The following is a 9441-nucleotide window of genomic DNA, read 5'->3' on the forward strand; positions in this document are numbered from 1 at the left end:
ATCCCTAGATGGAAGAGAGAGAGAGAAAAAAAAACATAAAAAAACACACATACACACAACAGGGAGAGATGGAAAAACACAAACACACACACACACATCAACTGACCGCTATGATGAACTTGCGAAAGGCGTATGCATATTCATACGGTAGTAACATAGTTTGTATTATTATTATATATATATATATATATATATATATATATATATATATATATATATATGTGTGTGTGTGTGTGCATATATATATATATATATATATATATATATATATATATATATATATATTATAGACCAGACTCGCTGTGTCAATTTAGGGCACTTCCCAAATTCACTGTTAAGATGAGCTGGTGGTCTTGGTCATGTATAAACATCCCGGGCATCTTATCTTAGGTCGTATTCAATTTGGCAGGGCGAGGAAATAAGCTGAATGATCTCGAGATCTTTTTTGGAAAATAAACTTACACAATCCCAGTTCATATTTCTAACTCCAGCAATTCATAGCTATAACACAAATGATTGACTTTTCTGTTAAATAATGCGGCCTTTCGTATCTTCAGGTTTTAGTTAGTTAATTCGTGTATGGAGAAGGTATTCGAGATTGGTAAATAATTTACGCAGTTTTAAAAAATTATCATAAAATGTCATGGTGTCAGATTAAAATATTGTGTCCATAGGATATTACAATTCGGTAAATACAATAGATCTTCTATTTTAAGTCTAAAGTGATTTGTTTTGCATGAGTGAGTGTGTGTGTGTGTGTGTAAGAGAAAGCGTTTGTATATCTCTATAAACACAAATACATACACAAGTATATATAAATATATATATATATATATATATATATATATATATATATATATATATATATATATATATAATATATTATATCCACACAGATATAAACCCAACACCAAGAGTATATTGTAAACAGAACAGATAAGCCTCCCTTGTAAACGATCATGTATATATAGCCCTTTTATTTTTATCGGCATTCCGACCATTCCCGAGCCCGGCGCCAAGGCATCTTCTTAACATTCCACCGAGGATGTTGCACATTCTGCAATCGCGTCTTCGACGGGGCTGGAATGCAACGAAGTGCGTCAATTCTGTTGTCGCTTCAGATCAGGTTTTGGGCCGAATATGTCGTCTAGGGGTCACCACCAATACCACCGCCGCCGCCGCCGCCACACGGGGTCCTGGTACTGTGTACTTACAAATATATATTTAGCGAGTCGGGAAACTTGTTGTCCCATCGGGCCGGATTTATTTTTAGACGCTGCTAATGCGCGCGGTTGGGTGGTTGGTTGGTCTGGCTCCGAGTGCAACTTTCTCTCTCTCTCTCTCTCTCTCTGGACTGGACTGGCTGGAAGCCCCCTCTCCAGTCTGTGTACCACTTGCTTTTATCAAGAGCGCGCGTGTTCTCGTGTTCCCGCTTCGTCTTTATCGACGAGTCTTTCCAAAAACCCCGCTCCTTACCGAAGAAGTTCGCGGCAAAACAACGCGTTGTTTCCCAGCAAACGGCCCGACGGTTAAAAGGGAATCCAGGTTGTTGCGCAGATACGGCAAAATGCCCTGATAAGCGCGGCCTTCGCTCCTCTCTCTCTCTCTCTCTCTCTTTCTCTCTCTCTCTCTCTTTCTGACATTCAGTCTGACATTCTGGGGTCGTTTCCAGCCCTGTTTTTGACTCCATAGAGAAACTGGAATTGTTCACCTTCCAGGCGTTTTTGGGTCTGGAACTTATGTGTTTGTGATTCAAATATAGAAAAGGTACTACTGATTTAAGCATTCTTCACTTTTTATTTTTCATTATTTAGTCTGTCTAAGTTTCATGATTTTTCACTTTTATAGCTGATATCAATAAGGAGTCTTGTTTTAATTTGTATATATTTTGTATATTTTACAACCCTGAAGATGAGACTTAAAGTCTCGAAAATTTGGAAAATAAAAAGATAATCTTACGCTGGCTTTTTTTCATCCCATTTATATTTAATCTACGGCGTTCAAACCTTCCTTTATATATATATATAATATATATATATATATATATATATATATATATATATATATATATATATTGACTGGGCCTTTCTCAGTCAAAAAGAAGCCTGCTTGCTTGTGATAGGATTGCTTGGAGAAACAGAATACTATAGGCTTATGACTACAGTAAGCAGAGTAGCCAAGTACAGAGAAGGAAACAGAGTAACTTAAGAATAAACATGAAAGAGAAATACAAAAAAAAACAAGGTAAATAGTCAAAACAAATTAAACAAATCAATAGGCAACGAAGTTGGGACATGTCAGCCTGCTAAAAAAAAAAAAAAAAAAAAAAAGAAAAAAAAAAAAAAAAAAAAAAAATTCAAGTATTTATAGGTTCCAACTTTTGAAGTTTCCGAAGAATTGGGTACAGAAAAAGACAGATTATTCCACAATTAGGTCACAATAGGAATAAAACTCCTCTAGAAATCTTTTGAAAAGTAACTGTTTAACTGTACAGCCACTCTAGAAAGTAACTGCATTCTTATTAGTTCGTGGTGATGGAATAGATTTAATAATATATTAGGAAATATTAATAAATATAGTATGGAACAGTTACTCTAGTAAAAGCATCTCTATATGTACTTGGTGGATGGTATAGTCTGGAAAGACTATACTTTTTTTATTGCATTAGTAAACATTATCGAATGCTCAATCCTATATTATTAAAAAGACAATTATTTGATCTAGTAAATATTATGGAATGTTCTATGCTATTTAAAAAAAAAACTATATTATATTTAATATATTAGTAAATATAATTATCAAATGTTCCATGCTATATTAACAAAATGACTATATTATATTTTAAAAATTAGTAGATATTATCGAATATTCCAAGCTATATAATCAAATATACTATATTACGTTTATTATATTGGTAAATATTATCAAACGTTCCATGTCATATTGAAAAAAGACTATATTATATTTAAAATATTAGTAAATATTATCGTATGCTCCATACTATATTATCAAAAATACTATATTACGTTTAATATATCAGTAAATATTATCAAATGTATCATGCTATATTAAGAAAAGACTTATATTATATTTTAAAATATCAGTAAATGTCATCAAATGTTCCATGCTATATTAACAAAAAGACTATATTATATTTAAAATATTAGTAAATATTATCACATGCTCCATACTATATCATCAAAAACACTACACTACGTTTAATATATTAGTAAATACTATCAAATATTCTCTACTATATTACCAAATATAACTCATCCACGCTGACCTAATTTAACCAATGTACCCAAACACCACCACCAAAGATCAAGTACAAGAAACTCGACAAATTGCAAGTTTTTTGCCCCCAAACAATTCACGATGCAAATCAGTTGCCAGACAACCAAAAAGGAGAAATACAATAAATGTTCAAAAACACGGGAGAATATAAGAATTAAAATATTTCTCCCGAGACGAACAAGTCTCCAAGAATGATTATATTATCTTGACATGTATTGGCAATATGCTAGTTTTTTTTTTTTTTTTTTTTTTTTTTGCTCAATTGAAGAAGAGATAACGAAATGTGTTTGCCAAAGGTGACTGTGCAGTATGTATGATGTATGTTATATTAAATAAATGTAAAAAAATAAATAAAACCATTAATAAATAATATATAATATAAATATATATAACATATATATATATATATATATAGTATATATATGCATATACGTGTATACTATGTATTTTCATATTACAAATACATACCTACATGTATATATCCGTGTATATATACATATGTGTGTATAATTACATATCCATATATTTATATACTATATATAATATATATAATATATATATATATATATATATATCTATAATATTATATAATGAAACCCATATATTTCTCTATTATTCCCTCATTCAATAAACAACTTCCAACACTCTTGTGCATACGAAACTGCATACGGCGGTTGCACGCGCAAAAACAAAAAAAAAAAAAAACCTTCTTCCACAACTTGCAGACTTGCATTGCGTGCGCCCTTCGTAAAAAAACAAAATTGCATCACGGTCGCAGATCTATTTCCATAAGGAGCATATAAACCAGCGTTGCAATAAAGGGCCTTCAAAGTTGAAGGCCCTTTATTGCAACGGGTTGCAAACCCAGAGACGAGGGAGATGGAGATCTCCCGAGAGTATTGTCTTGGCACTTCCAGAACTGCAGAAGTCTGTCAGGTTCTGTCAACGCCGTTTATTTTTGGTTCCCGTCGCGTAACAGACAATGGGGGCCGATTGTAGAAATAAAGAAGTGTAGAGGAGGCTTCCAGGCAGCGCCAGGGAGCTATAGAATGAGTGCAACGTGTTTTTTATGCTTTTGGTTATCAACGACTAAATCTCTGTTTTTCTCTCCTATTCCGTGGGTTGCATTTGCATGTACGGAGGTTTTCCTATTTGTAGTTGTTGTTGTTGCTTATTTTCAAGGTGCAATTTACAATGTTTTTGAGTTTTCTGATTCGTCGCTAACCGTTGGAGACAGTTCACGCGAAGATGCAACTGCATTACTACCCTAAAGGAATTTTCTTTGTATTTTGATCATTTATTACAGTTTTCTCCATTCATTAATCAATGTGTGTGTGTGTGTTTATTTATTTATTTTTTTGTCTTATAACTGATCTTTTGTTCTTTCTGTATTCTCCATCACCTTCTGTTAGTTCTTTCCAATAAACACCATAAAATTCTTTGCAAGCTTGAATTTCAAGTCAATGGTCCCTATGGTGGGCTTGTTCCAAATAATAATAATAATAATAATAATAATAATAATAATAATAATAATAATAATAATAATTATTTATTATTATTATTATTATTATTTATTATTATTATTATTATTATTATTATTATTATTATTATAATAATGATAATGATAATAATAATAATGAGAAAGAGAGGAAAAAGATTGACAAGTATCAGGTAATAATAATAATAATAATAATAATAATAATAATAATAATAATAATAATAATAATAATAATAATAATAATAATAATAATAATGAGAAAGACCGGGAAAAGACTGACAAGTATCAGGACCTGAAAATAGAAATAAGAAGGATATGGGATATGCCAGTGGATATTGTACCCGTAATCATAGGAACACTAGGCACGATCCCAAGATCCCTGAAAAGGAACCTGGAAAAACTATAGATGCCGAAGTAGCTCCAGGACTCATGCGGAAGAGTGTGCTCCTAGAAACAGGGAGGGCACATAACGAGAAAAGTGATGGACTCCTAAGGAGGCAGGATGCAACCAGGGACCACATACTATTAAAAAAAATAACAGTCGAATGGGATGACTGTGATAGACCAGAATAGTAATAATAAGTGCAAAGAAACATGAATGATTTATTTCCAGTCATAAAAACTGGCGTTGCAGTGTAAAGAAACTCCAATAAAAGGAACTCCCAATACACAGGCAAAGCCAGTACACAATTGTACCTTATCACCAAAAGCATATATATAATATATATATATATATATATATATATATATTATATATATATATATATATATATATATATATATATATATAAAAGCATAGAGGACTGCGTCAACATCGAGAACAGAGCACTGGGGCAATATCTGAAAACCAGTGAAGACGAGTGGCTCAAGAGTGCATGGGAAGAAGGACTGATAAAAGTAGACGAAGACCCAGAAATATACAGAGACAGGAGTATGACAAACAGAACAGAGGAATGGCACAACAAACCAATGCACGCACAATACATGAGACAGACTAAAGAACTGGCCAGCGATGACACATGGCAATGGTTACAGAGGGGAGAGCTCAAGAAGGAAACTGAAGGAATGATAACAGCGGCACAAGATCAGGCCCTAAGAACTAGATATATCCAAAGAACGATAGATGGAAATAACATCTCTCCCATATGTAGGAAGTGCAATACGAAAAATGAGACCATAAACCACATAGCAAGCGAATGTCCGCCACTTGCACAGAACCAGTACAAAAAGAGGAATGATTCAGTAGCAAAAGCCCTCCACTGGAGCCTGTGCAAGAAACATCAGCTACTTTGCAGTAATAAGCGTACGAGCACCAACCTGAAGGAGTGATAGAAAACGATCAGGCAAAGATCCTCTGGGACTATGGTATCAGAACAGATAGGGTGATACGTGCAAACAGACCAGACGTGACGTTGATTGACAAAATCAAGAAGAAAGTATCACTCATTGATGTCGCAATACCATGGGACACCAGAGTTGAAGAGAAAGAAAGGGAAAAAATGGATAAGTATCAAGACCTGAAAATAGAAATAAGAAGGATATGGGATATGCCAGTGGAAATTGTTCCCATAATCATAGGAGCACTAGGCACGATCCCAAGATCCCTGAAAAGGAATATGGAAAAACTAGAGGCTGAAGTAGCTCCAGGACTCATGCAGAAGAGTGTGATCCTAGAAACGGCGCACATAGTAAGAAGAGTGATGGACTCCTAAGGAGGCAGGATGCAACCCGGAACCCCACACTATAAATGCCACCCAGTCGAATTGAAGGACTGTGATAAAGCAAAAAAAGAAAAAAGAAAAAAAAAATAATATTTTGGAAGAAGACCCTCTTTTAGCTGCTGAATTCTGCCATTTTATTCGACAGAATAATAATAATAATAATAATAATAATAATAATAATAATAATAATAATAATAATAATAATAATAGGAGCTCTAGGCACGATCCCAAGATCCCTGAAAAGGAATCTAGAAAAACTAGAGACTGAAGTAGCTCCAGGACTCATGCAGAAGAGTGTGATCCTAGAAACGGCGCACATAGTAAGAAAAGTGATGGACTCCTAAGGAGGCAGGATGCAACCCGGAACCACACACTATAAATACCACCCAGTCGAATTAGAGGACTGTGACAGAGCACACACACACACACACACACACACACAAATAAATAAATAAATAAATAAATAATAATAATAATAATAATAATAATGATAATAATAATAATAATTAAAAAGTTCTTTTATTCCGTAATTGACATTTTTTCCCTAAAAAACACATAACTCAGACATTTGTCAATAATATAACTATACCGGACATGTCAATCAGACCTCAGGTCAAGGATACCTGAGAGCAAATTTGACCTCAGATCAATGAAATCTATGAGCAACATTGTCCTCAGGTCACGGAAATGTAAGAGCTATTTTTAACTCAGGTCAATGAAATCTAACAGCAACTGTCACCTCGGTCAAGGAAACCTAAGAGCAACTTTGACCTCAGATCAGTGAAATTTAAGAGCAACTTTGACCTTAGATCAATGAAATCTAAGAGCAACATTGACCTCAGGTCAACGAAATCTAAGAGCAACTTTGACCTCAGGTCAACGAAATCTAAGAGCAACTTTGACCTTAGATCAATGAAATCCAAGAGCAACATTGACCTCAGGTCACGGAAATCTAAGAGCAACTTTGACCTCAGGTTAATGAAATCCAAGAGCAACACTGACCTCAGGTCACGGAAATCTAAGAGCAACTTTGACCTCAGGTCAATGAAATCCGAGAGCAACATTGACCTCAGGTCACGGAAATCTAAGAGTAAGTTTGACCTCAGGTTAATGAAGTCCAAGAGCAACATTGACCTTAGGTCATCGAAATCTAAGAGCAACTTTGACCTCAGGTAAATGAAATCCAAGAGCAACACTGACCTCAGGTCAAGGAAATCCAACAGCAACTTTGACCTCAGGTCAATGAAATCCAATGAAGTCTAAGAGCAACCCATTCTGACGTGTCAACTAGACCTGAGAACAAAATCACTTTGGGCTGTCAAGTTATGCAAGAGGTCGATCTTCTAAAGTAGCCATGCAAGGGGGATATGAAAGTATCAGGTTTTTTTAATGGAGATTTTGTGAACTCCATAAATACTTAAAAATGATTAAATAACGTCCTCAGATAAATCTAACAATTTCCTCTAATTTCTTCCTCATTTGGTGACAAATCACCTCATTTTGAACTCGACCTTGACGCTACTATAGCTACCCCTTTCAGGAACGACCAGCCTACGAGCCTTCTATAGATTGTCTCTACGGCGCCTCAGACAGCCTCATACATTGCCCATCGCCCCTCCCCATACCCCCCCCCCCATACCCCCCCATAAAAGTAAGTCCCCCCCCTCCTCCTCAATAAACTCCTCGACTGTCCGTTTATTCCTCGCCACTTCATGACTCATCCTGACGAATTCCTGAATTCCTGGAAGGAAGGAAGATAGATCACTCCTCCCAGCCAGTCTCCCATAGGCTCCCGAATTCATGGCACACCACCCCACACGTCCATCCACCACCCATCCGTGTACACACACACACACATAAACACACACACACACACACGTCCTTCGACCATACTTTTTTTTTTGTAGTGTCTCGTGATGAACTAATAGACATGCACAGAATTTTCGATTGATAGTATGTCTACCCAGAATTCCACCTCAAAAATAAATCAAACGAAAGAGTTTGATTCCGAGAGAGATAAAATACGAAAAAGTGGATGTAAGGAAGAGAGAGAGAGAGAGAGAGAGAGAGAGAGAGAGAGAGAGAGAGAGAGAGAGAGAGCTTGGACTTATAACAACTGGACGCTTTCCAACCCTGCGATGAAATTTTACCATGAGAGAAAGTGAATGGAAGAGAGAGAGAGAGAGAGAGAGGAGAGGATGAGAGAGAGAGAGACTTTTTGCCACGGGGGTTCCCATGGTAACAGTCATGAATTGTTACCAAGAGGTGATTCATAGGGGCACAATGGGGCGGTGCCAGAATCGAAGAATGAATTAGGATGAAATATAGATAAATAATATTATAAATTTATATATAACGATGTATATATATACTCTATCTACATATATATATATATATATATATATATATATATATATATATATATATATATATATATGAATGTATATGCCCTTCTGAATCTCAGCACGTTTTATAAATCGAAGATAAAATAAGACTGTTAATTTTATCCTCAATAATAATAATATAATAATAATAATAATAATAATAATAATAATAATAATATAATAATAATAAGACAAGTTTGACAAGATACCATTAACTGTCACATTGAATCGAGCCTTTTCCTCTCTTAGCCTCTAATGACGAAAACCACGTTAATAAAATTTTCATAATAAACATTGAAAAATCGACTCAATTTATTCTGACCGATGGCACATAAGTAATTAAGTGTTAGAAAGAAGAGTGTGGGACACTTAAAAGACTAATTCTAAGTGAGCATGCACACACGTTCGGGTATAAGCCTAGCACACAGATGTGACGCTGTTGCACTATCTGCTCTGCCGTTTGCAAAATTAGCGAATACAAAGGTAAAACTGAAGTATTTACAGCTTTACTATTCATTATGACGTTACCTATGCAAACGTC

This window comes from Macrobrachium nipponense, chromosome 41, assembly GCF_015104395.2.
Source record: "Macrobrachium nipponense isolate FS-2020 chromosome 41, ASM1510439v2, whole genome shotgun sequence".
NCBI classification, from domain to species: domain Eukaryota; kingdom Metazoa; phylum Arthropoda; class Malacostraca; order Decapoda; family Palaemonidae; genus Macrobrachium; species Macrobrachium nipponense.